This window comes from Furipterus horrens, unplaced genomic scaffold (assembly GCF_987537825.1).
Source record: "Furipterus horrens unplaced genomic scaffold, mFurHor1.1.pri manual_scaffold_4, whole genome shotgun sequence".
Classification (NCBI taxonomy): Eukaryota; Metazoa; Chordata; class Mammalia; order Chiroptera; family Furipteridae; genus Furipterus; species Furipterus horrens.
This window is the reverse complement of record NW_028327174.1, coordinates 23844768-23858585: the sequence shown is the minus strand read 5'-3', so window position 1 is coordinate 23858585 and position 13818 is coordinate 23844768. Positions and strand designations below refer to the sequence as shown.

At 38.7% G+C, this 13818-nt stretch overlaps 1 long non-coding RNA gene across 1 annotated transcript; it reads left to right on the top strand.

Annotated features, from left to right (window-relative positions):
• Positions 1 to 4295: 4295 nt before the first annotated feature.
• On the top strand, positions 4296 to 5838 carry LOC150011346 (uncharacterized). The gene is made up of 3 exons (XR_016510656.1): positions 4296 to 4357; positions 4600 to 4629; positions 5573 to 5838. It is a non-coding gene; the product is annotated as an uncharacterized LOC150011346 (long non-coding RNA).
• Positions 5839 to 13818: the final 7980 nt, after the last annotated feature.

Here is a 13818-nt window from a genome sequence, read left to right as displayed (position 1 = left end):
TTTCACTCATATATGGGATATAAAACTGAAAACAATAAATGAAAAAAAACAAGACAAACAACCAGAAACTCAAAGACACAGATGACAGTATGGTGGTTACACAAGGAAAAAGGATGTGAAGGGTTAGTAGAGGGTAAAGGGGGTCAAATATGTGTTTACAGAAAGAAATGGGACTTTGTGTGGTAACCACACAATGCAACATACAAATGGTGTATCATACAATTATATATGTGAAACCTATATAATTTAATTAACCAGTGTCACCCAATTAAAAACAGAAATCTGGTCTCCTTGTGGTGTAGCCAAGTTCCTGTGGGCACTCTGAGACTCTAGAATTGGAGGCCATGAATCTTATGTCTTACGTGGATCTGATGGAAGTTTGAAATACATTGCCTGGAAATTATATTGAACCTCACAAAAGTCAGACAAGACTTACTTATTAGAAGTATTGAAGGGGCACTTGCAGTTTGTTCTTACTTTTTCTTGATACTTTCAAAAAGCTGAGAATGCCTTTATTTTTCTTTCTCCTCCATAATATCTAGGTTTTGTAATATTTGACAAGACTCTTGGCTAATGTCTATTACATACCATTATTTTGGTTCCAAATTATTAAGAGATTTTGTTGAGAGATTCCTAAGATTGATAATTCCTCAACGACAGGGTGTGTTAACTAAATTTACATTTATTGCATATAACAGGGGTGCATGAACTAACTCTCACTATTAGTCTTCTGGGTTTTCTTTTCTTTATCACTCTTTTTTAACAGTTGCAAATAGTCTCACCACGAAAAAGAGAATACATTTCTGAATTTGGGGAGAAGGCAGATAGTACAAGTCAGATAACATTTTTAAATGATTCATTTCAATTTACTAAAGAATCTATTAGTTTGTTAACAGTTATAGACAGCTTAAAAAGAAAAAGGACATTCTTATAGATTGCAAATATCAAACATTAAAACAACACCACCAGTAAACACACAGTACAGTTTACTTCATTAGTTCATTCACTTAAGTTAGTAATTCTTATTCTTCTAGGTCTTAGGTTAGTGGTCTCCTGAAATTGTCTATTTCTCAACTAAACAGAGTTCTGGAAATCCTGATCGTCACCCTGGAGCATTACCCAAGCAAAGTCATTAGTCTATTCTTTGAAGCTAGGAAGTTTAAGGTACCTGGTGTCCTTTTTCTATGAAGGTTCTGAGATGGTCCTTCTTCATTGAAGGGACAAACTCTGACCTTTAACTAGTTGCAGATGCTTCGATGCTTCAGACAAGCTTCAGAGTAAAAGAAAAGCGACTGTAGATGACAACTATACACCCCACCCGTTTTACAATTGAAGTACAAAGAAGTTGAGTAGCTTGCCAGGGGTCACAGAGGTAATAAGCAAAGAGTCGAGGATTTCCACCAAACAGTCTGGTTCCATGGAAGAGCTCAAGGAGCCTGTCTGCTGATGCTCTTGGCAAAACCACTTACCTGGTGAGCAAAGTCAGAGGACTCCTCCAAGCCCTAAGAGGCTGAAATTTCATAGTCAATCCTCAGTCTCTTGGGTTTGAGATATAGCTTTTTGATGAGCCTCCCTCAAGTCGTCGGCAGCCGTCCGTCTCGAGAGACGATGGTGTAGCTTCTTAAGAGTCTATCTGCACCACCGAGAATGGCTGTGCAGTCCGACTCGGGAGTGACACGGTATCTGTCTCCTCTCGTGTTGAATCGACATCTTGTGATGACGCTGGAGTGTCCTCTCCAGTGAAGCTGAAGCCACAGAGCCTGGGCAGGGTGATATGGAGGGTCTGCTGTTGCCCATGCAGCAGACCCCCCCCTCTCTTCGCAGCCGAAGGGTCCAAGGGAAAGACGGAGTCAATACAGCTTGGCTTCAGGTGCGCCGCAGGAGTTGCCGGTGTTGACTACAACGTCAAACCGCCTTAGGGACTCCGGCTCCGGATTTTCTGTCGGGGTTTACTCCCTTAGCCTTTCCCCTGAAGAGGTATGCCGCAAGGCAGCGGAGGTTTTTTGGAACCAGAGTTTTCCTTCTCTGACCTCCCTCAAGTAAGCCTCCAGATATGACTGGAGGGAATTTAATTCAATCAATCCTGTGAACTTTGAGAGGCTGAGACAAGGCCACTGCTAACCATGTCATACCCTGTGTGCACACAAGAGAAAAAATACCTCTGGGGAGGGCTGCGGGAGGGCACGTTGCTTTTATATAAAGGTATTTCGTAGGAGTTGAAGAATTACAAAGCTGCCCCTTCCTGGCTGAGGCAGCGCTACCTTAACCCACCCAAATGCAGGACTTCTGGGTTTTCTCTAAACTGATCACTCCTTTCATTTCTTTTCTATTATAGGTGTAGGGTTCTTTTTAAGCCAAATTTTACTTTTAAATTACCTTCTCCACTTCCAACATCCCAATTGGATTATTTGGTTTAGAGACAATGAGATTCTTTACAACTGGCTACAGATCAACTGTGTCGCTTGAAGGATTTAATAATACTATTGTGTATGCAGGAATATCAACAAGTCCATATAGGTATACAGCCAGGAGAATAGTAGGAGATTTGATAATACTCCTAGTAGAAAGTTCAATGTCTTTATCATGTTTTCCTTCTGTTCTGTGATGAAAGTGGAAGATTACAGAACCATGAAGGGAAGAAACCACATACAGGGGTGTATGCAAAATTAGTTTACACTCCGTGCTGAAGTGTGCTTGCAAGCAAGCTACAACAATGTGTAAGAAATAATAAAGGCTGGCAACAAACAACTGCAAATCTAATTTTTCTCCACCCTCGTGCTTGGTCTCAGTGGGAGGAAGTGGTGCACTGGCTACAGGTTTTATTCTCTCTGCGGAGGCGGCAGGCAGCAAAGGAGCAGGGACGCAGGGTGAGGAGAGGTAGAAGGGTAGGTGGGGACATTCTGCTCTTGCTGGACTTAATACTCTATCGCCTTGCAGGGCGGGGCTGCCCACTCTCCTGTGGCTTCTCCTCCCTCTGGTTCCTTTTGGTGTCTGCACGCTTATGGTTCAGCTCTCCAACTCAGACTTGAATAAAGAAGAAACTAACAGTTTCTTAGTCACCCTAGCGTCTCCCCTGCTTTGCAGGGCGGGAGCGCGCTTTCACAGAAGCTCACTGGGAGCTGTGAGGCTTTACCCACCCCACCTCCCTGAATCATTTTCCAGCCTGGAGCTCAGGAGGGAGCGGGGAGGGCTGGCTGAATCTCGGCAAGGGAGGCAGAGACAGCAGCACTGGATTTGGACGAAATGGAGGTCATTGCTGACTTTGACAGGAGCAGTTTTGTTGAAGTGGTAGAAACAAAAAAGACATCCAAATGGATTCAAGAGAGAACAGGAAGAAAGTGAAGAGAGGAATCATAGATATCTCTTTTAAAAAGAAGGCGCTGTATAAGGAACACAAAAATAGCTGATAATTTAATCATCACAGTGCAATCCTTATGAAAACTGATTATCTTTAACCCAAAGGGATTCCTTTTCTAGACTGTGCTTTAGGTCAACTTTAAGGAGTAAATTAGTTAGCTGAAAACCATTTATTGGTTTATTCTTGCCAGAGAGCTACGCTCTCAGGAAAAAAGATATAAGACAAGTGAGTTTGTTTTGTTTTAATTTTTATTGAACTTATTAGTTGTGACATTGGTTAATAAAATTATGTAGTTTTCAAGTGTGCAATGCTACAATACATGATCTGTATATTATGTATTCTCCATCCAAAATCAAGTCTTTTTCCATCACCACTTACCCCCCTCCTTTGTACCCTTTTACCTGCCCTCAGGTAGAAAAGGACATATCATGTGTGATATGGACTGTTGAATTTTTATGCACAAATATTTACATAATTGTCTTTGGTTTCTACCTCAGTTGTGTAGATAACTTATACCTATAATCTTCCTCCTAGATTTTCTAAAGATACACAGCCTGAACACTTTATAAAGCATATGACATTTGGGAACAAAAAATATCAAAATAGTTTACAAAATATTGTATACTACCATGCTAATAATATCTGAGGGAAGAGGATTATGACTATCAAGAACCAGAATGTTGATGCCAGTTGGCTTCACAGTAGACCTAACAGAGTCTGGATCCATCTCCTGGTTGTTTATTCAGTTCCACTTGTGTGGTTATGATTGATGTAACTAGCAATGATCAGAAGCCCCGCCTTTCACTACTAGAATAAACACATTGAACTAGAAGCAAAAAAAGCATTCTGCCTATCTTATCCTCAATGAACTAGAAATTGCCAATCACACCCATGCTTTCCTCCATTGCCTCCTCATTTCCCTCACTTCTGATTTCAGGTCTCACAACAATGCATGTAACTGGTTGAACCCACAACACTTATCTGCTCCCTGGCTTCAAGGTAATCTAGAAATGGAGTCCTCTAACTTATTTCTTTGGAAGTGAATGACATATGTTTTGTAATTACCAGACTATTAAAAAAAGGCCATCAAATGGCCTGAGGTTAAAGATCCACACCATTTTATGAACCTTAACAAATCTGTTGCAGGATGATTATAAATTCAGAATGAGACATTTTGAGGCATTGTTGCAAGGAGGTTTAAGAATGAATTATATTGATGCACCTGTTTTTCTTTCTTGCAGAGATTGAAATATATGACTCTGGGAGCTAAGGTATGGATTTGGCAGTGACTATTGTAAAATACTTGTTTTCTCCTTTCTGATTTAGATATCTTAGAACCCAGGAAAGAAATCTATTTTCACTAATATGATTAAGAATTTCATTGAATTAGAAGCTGTTATCTGGACATTTGGGGGACTCATGTGCCCATACCTCTGGTAAAACACATACTAACTCTCAAGAAAAATAGATTTACTTGAGGGCAGGAGGGTAAATGAAACCAAGATGATCTTAGGGAGCCTGTCCATGTACCACAAAGTAGTAGATGGATCACTTCTAGGTGTAGTTCATTCAGGGGCTTTATGATTTGTTGAGTTTAGCTGAGGATCACATATACAAAAAAAAAGTTTAGAGAAGTTAATTTCAAACGTAGTTCAATTTAATCAGAATAACATCTATTAAGCCACCATTGTGCTTAGAGATCTGCACTTAAATTATACAGGGTGGCATAAAAGTATGTTTATAGTTGTTGGTATGGAGAATAATACAATAATTAATAAATAATAATACACAAATAAACTGTGTTTTGCTACTCACAACTGTAAAACTACTTTTGTGCCCCCCCCCCCCCCCCCCGTATAATAGGAATTGCAAGAATAACACAGGCAAATTATATAACTGCAGTTACAAAGAACATAGTGGCACATATTTTCAAGCTAATCTGGGCTAGAATCATTTTGTATTCATTTTTGTGCTTCAAGCATTTTGGTGGGTCCTTGGAACATATCTGACACTCTCCAATAGTTTTTTAATTTAATGTAATTTGAAAAGAATAGGGGACACACAAATTCTTATGGTCAAAGCATAGTAAAGTACATTGCCTCTGAGATTTATAGATATTAATGTTCTTAAGCCCTAATAAGCTCTGCCAAAAGTACCTTTTTCCAACAAGAGATAATATTGGCCTAAAATAATGGATTTATATTTTAAATACAGATACATTATGAAAATATGTTAAAGCTCATGGGTAGAAGCAATGTGGTGAGAAAGACCTTTCTACTTGAGAAACTGAAAGAAGTCCACTAGGTCTGAAGGAGGACAAACTTGTTTTTAAAAAACTAATTTGCTTTTGTAACAGAATTTTGTTGGATTTAGACTTTGTTATATGAAGTGGGTCTTGAAAAATGAAAGCAAGTTCCAACTAGAAAATCTGTGTTATGGAAATTGACTGTGGGAGCAGGGGATGGAATGAGTGGAGGAGAGCAAAGAGGGAAACATTGGGAAAACTATAATAGAATAACAATAAAAACATGATTTAAAAAAAAATTGTGTATTCTAAAGCTATGTAAATATAAAAGCAAAGAGTGTCAGTTCTCCATAACTTCAGAGACACACTTTGCTTATTAATAATCTTGACCTTCATCAGTTACACTGTCTCCATGCAAGATCATCTCTTACTGCTCAGCCCCACCTGCCTCAGGTTTAATCTTGATACTATTCATTAAATAGGCTCAAATCAATCGTCTTGGGTATTGCAATATAGGGGAGAGTAAATGTGATTTGACTTAAATATTGAAACAGGAAATACTTTCATCTAGTTTGACTAACATTTTTTTGATCAATTGTGTATTCCAAAGTCCTTATCAAGACTAGGTATTCTTACATTGGCTGGTGTGGCTCAGTGGATTGAGCTCCGGCCTGCAAACCAAAGTGTCGCCGCTGGTTCAATTCCCAGTCAGGACACATACCTGGTTTGCGGGCCAGGTCCCCAGTTGGGGGCGCACTAAAGGCAACCACACATTGATGTTTCTCTCTAAAAAATAAATAAAATCTTTGGAAAACAAAATTACACACTTAAAAAAAAACTAAATAAGTCCTAATTAAAAAAAAAAAAAAAAAAGACTAGGTATTTTTATACATATGATGAGGCAAAAACTAGTTAATTTAAAATAATAACTTGTTTCAGACATGGATTAATTATTTAAATAGGTCAAAGACATGGACAGAATGGGGTCTAAAATACAGGTGTGGGAATAAGTGATCTTAAATGCAGAAAGAACACTAATCTTCTAACATAAGAAGAAAGAAGTTGAAATATATTTAAAAATTTGTGACAGATGTGGAGTGAAATCACATGTGATGTTCTCAGTTTTATTGATGTAATAAGATAAAACTTTGAAAAAGTAATTGAATTCACCAGTAATGCAGAGTGACTTGTTTAGCTGGACCACCAAAAGTTTTGCTCTAAAAGGGATTAATTTGTATAGTTGTGCTATTTCTTCAAAAGTAGACCATGATATTTTTTTAGAAAAGAGGATATTATTCTTAGGGCTTTCTAGAATATAAATAAAGAAGAATTTACAATAAAAATATTGCATTTCTTTCTCATTGTTTGATGTGGAATAATAAATTAGTAGTTCTTCTCTCTACTTTTTTAATAATATCTTGAAAATATCACAGGTTAATGGACGAAAAGAAATACATCATTTGGATCTTTAATGAAAAGGCTTTCAACAAAGACCTTAGTGATCTGTTGACTTTAGAATATTTTATAATCTCAAATAAGTGCTTTCTTATTTATATAATCTTAAGATTATAAATGAAAATGCCTGGTTTTATAAGAGCTCAGTTATATTTGGATATTAGATATATATTTTTTAGTCTTGATGGATGGAATTGGTTAGGAAGACATTTCCCCAAGTTTGTGCTGGACTATGTTAATCAAACATTGTTATACTAATTTGCACAATCCCAGGCCAATTGGGTAGAGTCCAAGTCATGGCAAACAACTGATTCTCCTTCCTGAAACAACGCAAATCACTACTTTTGAACCATCCCACTGATTCTATCTGTGGCCTAAAATAAAATCTAACCAAAGAGAATATGCTGTATAAACATAGGAAGAATCATAGAGATTATACACTTTACAATGGCCATATTCTAGAAAAGTAAATGTGAAGCTAGATCAAAGAGTTTCACTCTGCTTACATCCAATGTCTATTTCACTTTATATGTCTTCACACTTGAGTTTTTACTAAGTGTCAAGGATTGTTCTAAACACTTTTAATCCTTGTAAAACACATTTTATCTTCATAAAAACTCTGTAGATGTGTACTGTTATTTTTCTCATTTTGAAAATGAGAAAATAATTTCAAAATGTCCAGTATTAATTGCTCTAAATTCAAGAGCTGTTAAAAAGAAGCTACAGGCTCAAAATGGTGTCACTTGTGCTAAAACCCAAGAAACTGTAACCAGGCAGCTTTGGGTTCAGTTGCTTGCTTCCATGTACAAGCAAAACACGAAGATTTTTTGGGGAAGGAATGATGTTTTTATTAATAAGGTATCCAATTTGGGGGACCTGAGAGCATTCCTGCTCCAAGCCAACCTCTTCTGCAAAGTATAGAAATCCCCATATTTCCAGAAAGACCAAAATCCAGACCCATGCCCAAAGTTCCCCATAATTGCTTATCTGTCTTTTTAGAGCTGAAGATGGCTACACAAATGGGTCTCCATCCTCTGCCACCCCCCCCACCCCCCCGTGCGCACTTGTGGGTTTTAACATCACCATCATTTCACACAGTTCTCTCTCTCTCCTGGTCTGGGGTTGCTGACAGATCACTCCAGGTGATCGTGCAGGAGAAGTGCCATTCGTGGGGTCCCAGCGCCTGAGGCTGCCTGCACCCCTGGGGCCGAGCAACATTCCAGGCTCATGCCTTCGTGTATTGCTCCCAGCCTCTATGTGCTGCTCTCAGGACGAGAGAATGGAAGAAGTTCAGCACCCCGTGCGGTGTGTTGCACAGTGTTGTAGTGCCCCAAGGGCTGGTGCCCAGCAAAGCACACATCGCAACACCTGACTCTGCCTGTGCGAGCTAGCTTCCGATTGTATGAAGTCTAAGCCCCAAGGGGGCCCTGAGTGGGCCCAGCATCTGCTGGCCCTGCCAGCGGTCCTCTCACCCCAGCATACCCCAACCCGGGGGCACAAGGCGAGCAACAGAGGCTTCTGCGCGTGTTCTGTTTTAAAGTCCTCTTCCAAAATCCTGCTGCTGTGGGAGCATCCAGCTTTTCAACCAATGTGGGCCACTGTTGGCCATGTTTGTCGTAGTTGTCTTTGCCTCTCTCCTGGCCACCATTTTGCAGAAGAGGGCAGAAGTTTCTCAGCCTGGCATTCACAGCCGCACAAGCGTCTCCGCCTCCGGGGTGGGGCACCCAGACCCTGATGCAGCTTGCTGACCTTCATCATACACTTGTATTTTGATCTTTTCAGCCCGGCGCGGCCTCAGTACAAGCTCCCCCTCCTCCCCGCCCCCAACCCTTGCTCAAGAGTTTTTAGGCTGCGGAGTAGGGTGGGGGCGGCACACATGATGTTGACTCTTGCCTAGAGTAGCAGCCTTCCCCCACAGCCCCTCCCCTCCTGAATTACGCTGCACTGCCCGGTTGCCAGGGCAACATGCCGGCTTGTTTACAGTTGCGTCAGGCAGCCTCCTTCTGCTGCAGGGCAGTATTAATCGGCTGCCTGGGCGTTTCTGCCCTTCTGGGGAAGTTCAGATTCTTTGTTAGATTAGGTTTCCCCGTGATTGCGGTCTCGCCCACTACCAAGTGATCTGGCCTGACCATCCTGTTACAATACCAAACCTAGATCTAGTACCTGATTTAGTTACAGTTTCAACCTTTTGCAGAAATATAACCTTAATCAACCAGTCTGGAATTTGCTACTCAACACAAATGAGATAAACTACGTGGACCGTCTCTGTTGCCCATGAGAACAAGAGACAGTTTCCATGTTAAAATACTTGCTTGCCCACCCCCAACGCCCAAAAGATGATATCCTGGTCTAAAAATAATCCTTTATTTTCTTTTGCTAATGTATTCCCTCCCACACTCTTCTTCGTCTAAAAGTTTCCACGTTGTATAACACGTTCTAGTGCCCTTCTGTTTGCTGCCAAATTATGAAGGGCTTAATAAAGCCAATTAGATCTTCAAATTTACTCAGTTGAATTCTGTTATTTAACAGAGCCTAGGTTTGAACCCTGTCAGATTAAAGAGCCCACACTTTAAACGTAACATATTCTAGATCTCTCTAATACCTCGTAACTAGCAATATTTCCTAATGAATTTACACAGATGTGTGAAACTATACACAAATATTTTCATAACTCATGTTTTACATATCTTATTTTTCAATGTTAATTTAAACTAGTTATTTAATCTAGTTTAGTAAATACTTTATTTATCAGTTTAGACATAGTGAATCCCTTTCTAATGTTTGTACTCATGGATGCATTTATGAAATGTAGTGAGCTGTTCAACAGTAAATCTATTAAATATATTATATATCAAAAATAAGAAACAATGTTCCTTTAGGAATTTATACTACAGAATTGTCTTCCTTTTCTAGTCAGTTAATACCAACAGATCTTAATTTCCAATGAATAATGCATTTTTTTCTCTAAGGCATGAACAAAACCCAGCTTCTTTCTTTTCTTCATTTTTAAAATAATAATTCCCAGTGCCTGGCATATAGCAAAAATGCAGTAACTATGAAGAATTAGTGAGTGAATGAAAAGGAACAAATTCATGCACATCATCAGAATCTGAATGAAAGTAATAATATGTATCTAAAACTGTCATTATTTGCAGACAATATTATTGTACTCTTGAAAAACTCGTAAAAATAACTTGAAATGTTTCTATAAAACAGGTTAGTAAAATGTAAAATAAGTATTCAGCTATCAATAGTCTTCATATGAAACATATCCTTATATATAATAGAACATGCCATTTTAGTAGTAACCAAAAACAAAGTAACTCAGAATAAGCTTAAAGTATTTAAAATTGTGTGAAAAAAGCATTTAAATATCCCTGAAGGACACAAAGGAGACTTGAAAGAAGAAACATATGTTCAATGTATTAAATGGAAAAACTCAACATTTTATGAAGATACCAATTTTCTTTATTCTAATGCACCACTATAAAACTAACCACAGATTTTCTTTTATCCTGGAAATAAGATGATTTTAAAATTGTTATGATAAAATAAACAATTAAGAAGAGTTATGAGAACTCTAAATAGCAAAAGCACGGAGGCAGGCAGGACATGGGAATTCTATGGCTGAGGCAGGAAAAGTACAAGATGACCTTCTAAATTTACTCAATAAATATTAATTGAGCACATATTTGGTACCAGGCATTTTTATAGGTGTTAGGAATACAAAATCTTTGCCCTCATTTTAGTGGGGAATCAATTAATAAGTTATGTATTTCATATTTAATACATTTTAATATATATTAATATGTTTTTATAAACACCATATATGTATATATTGTTAATATACATATACTTTGTCTTAAGGGGATAATTGCCTTTAGAAAAATAAAGCAAAGAAGGGGAATAGGGTGCACACCCAAACAATGCAACTTAAAATAATGAGGTAAAACAAGACCTTATCTTTATTTTTACTTTTCCAAGTTTATTTAGAGAAACAAATTCAGGTCCCAATGCTGTCATACCCTCTCCCACCCCAGCTATAATTTGAATAACTTAGAAAGAGAGTCAGGGGTCTGGTCAGGTTGGGGTGGGAAAGGAGAGGAGCCCAGTATAGCCGCTGCAGCATCGCCTCTCGTCTTTTCCTTGGCTCCCAGCTTCTTACTGTGCTGGCCAGTGTGCTTCTCGTCCATGGTGCCCTGAGCTCCTCCCAGGCACCAGGGGCCATGGGGAGGGTGAAAGAGGCTGCCCTCCACACTGACCCCCATGGATCTCTAAGTTCAGCCAGGCCTGGGGGAGGGGCACTCCCAGCCGTTTTCCAAGCACAGACAATGGCCCTGTGGCAATGGCAGATTCAGGGTTAGGGCGGATAGTCAGGCATTTGATAATCAGCAACACATGCCGGATTCCAGGTTCAATTGTCCAGTCCCTCTAGAGAAGCAGTCCCCAATCTTTCTGGCAACAGGGACTGGTTTCATGGAAGACAATTTTTCCACAGACTGGGATGGGGGATTGCCTTTATCGCCTGCCACCAGATGCAGCTTAATTGTCACCTGCCACTCACTGATAGGGTTTTGATATGAGTCTACAAGCAATTGATTTATTATGGTCTCTGTGCAGCCAAACCTCTCTGCTAATGATAATGTGTATTTGCAGCCACTCCTCAGCACTAGCATCACCCCTTCAGCTTCACTTCAGATCATCAGTCATTAGATTCTCATAAGGAGCATGCAACGTAGGTCTCTCGCATGCACAGTTCACAGTATGGTTCACACTCTTATGAGAATCTAATGCCACTGCTGATTTCACAGGAGGCGGAGCTAAGGCAGTAATGCCAGTGATGGAGAGTGGCTGTAAATACAGATGAAGCTTTGCTTGCTTGCCCACTGCTCACCTCCTGCTGTGTGACCTGGTTCCTGTCAGGCTACCGGCTGATACTGGTTGGTGGCCCAGAAAGAGGGAGACCCCTGCTCTAGAGCATGCGGTTGCAGATCTCATCATTGGTGTCTCCACTTGTGTGGAAGAACTTGGTCAGGAAGTAGCTCTTGGGCAGGGAGGCAGGAAAGTCTTTCACAACAAGACTCTGGTCTATGGAGTCCCCTCAGGGCCCTAAATGATACCCTACTTACTGATCAGTGAAGTTATCCTCATTGGGAAAGACCTTGATGCTAGTGGGTGAGTCAGCAGTCAACATCATCAACCCATTGTACACCAGGTGGATGACATAGAGGGGCAGGTTGTCCATGGTGAACAGTTAACATATGAGAAATACTTAAAGCTGATGAGGACATGAACCATAAAGATTTATGAAAAGAGAGCATTCCATGAGAAGGCCTTGAAGCATGTACGTCATACTTCCAGTTTTCAGGATTCCTCTTCACCTCATGAGAGGAAGAGAGAAGAAATTCTGGCAATTTCAGGTTCTGGGTCTGTAATGAAAGAGGCTGTTTTTAATACAAGTTGTTAGTGTTTTATCTAAAGAGTGTTTTGAAACACATGTACATACTTCTTTATAATTCCAGGGCATACTACAGTGAGAAAGGAGAGGCAAAGTAGAGTGCAGAAGGGCATGGCTAAGTTTCCATGGCTGAGCTGACCTACCATCTCTAAGAAAAGTTTTAAGTTAATAAAATGTCCATTTATTTCATATATCAATTAACACGCAGCTACTGCATGCTTACTATGTTTTCAGGCATTTTGTTCTTGCCTGAAAAATCCTTGTGAACAACCAGTTTCTATCCATAGAGAAGACAGAAGCACAATACATACTTGCTGAATGAATATATTCCAATAGAAATATCCATTTCTTCTCTAAAGCAAAATATACATATTCTACAGCACAAGCATTGTAGATAAAATACTAGTAATAATTTGAAATGTTTCAGCCAATTGAACTAGATCCAAAGCTTAGAGTTTTTCTCATGCAATGTACCTAGTGTCTTTTTTGTTTGGACATTGATCAGACATAATATATGCAACTGTCTCATATCATTAAAAGACAAAAATGCTATGAATAACTTAAAACATACAGGTCTGAAGAAATAAAAGAATGACAAGCATACATATTACGGTATGAAGAGGTTAAATAATATAAAATATTTGAATTGCATTAAGTGTTTGGTGAAGCATTTCATATGGAAATAATTTGAAATTATTTCAAACTTTCATTATTTTTAAAAAAAAGTAAAATTATTTAAATTTTAAAGAACAAAACATTTAAAGTGTATTTGCCTTCTTGAAATATATTTTAAAATGCTACACATTTGACAATGAGTAGAGATTATCTTGTTCTAAATGCTTGTTTTATAAAGGGAAAAAATTCTAAAAATCTGAAGTAGCTTATTTTGTTACGCAGTGGTAAACCAGAAGGATAGGACAAATGACTTTTGGCCTTGAAGTATTTTCCAGTATACACTCACTTTATTTGAAAATGCACATGCCCAGATTAGTTAACACTTTCATTATTATCAGAATAAATTTATAAGTGACAGGAAGAGATTCTTCAGAGAGGGAATAAAACAGAATGTATGGGGTTCTAAAACAACTTTCCTATTTCCTATTTAGTCAGAATTAACCCAGATACAATTTCCCAGATGCTATAATAATATTTCTCTTTTAATGAGGTAGTCATTAAATTTTCTCTACAGAAGATATTTTGGATTTCATAGATCATTAAAATAACACAAAAATAAAAATTAGAAAATTGACAAAAGGTGGCTAATTTTTTATTTTGCCAAGAATTAAAAATTTAAAAGTACAA